This window comes from Trypanosoma theileri, assembly GCF_002087225.1.
Source record: "Trypanosoma theileri isolate Edinburgh chromosome Unknown TM35_Tth_103_V1, whole genome shotgun sequence".
In the NCBI taxonomy this organism is placed as follows: domain Eukaryota; phylum Euglenozoa; class Kinetoplastea; order Trypanosomatida; family Trypanosomatidae; genus Trypanosoma; species Trypanosoma theileri.
Genome location: NW_021639945.1, coordinates 1 through 331, shown reverse-complemented (window position 1 = coordinate 331; position 331 = coordinate 1).

Sequence of the window (331 nt, the reverse complement as noted above, 5' to 3'; positions counted from 1 at the left end):
TGTGCTGATTGTGATGGTGCTGGTGTGACTCAGGTCATTCTTTGTTTTCTTTTTCTTTTTTTTGCTTGCATCCACACTACAGTCTAACTAATCTTTCACCTGTTGGGATTTCTTCTTCTTTTTATGTTTCTTAATGTTATTGTTTTGTGTGTTTTTGCTCTCTACGTTTATCCTATAATTATTACTATTGCTACTCCATTGTGTGTGTGTGTTCTTGGAGTCTCTCTGTGTGTGCACCTGGGCTTGCACTGTGATGATGATGATGAACTGCTTTTTGTAGTGAAAGAGAAAGATATAATAATAACAGATGAATTTATATTTATAATTGCGT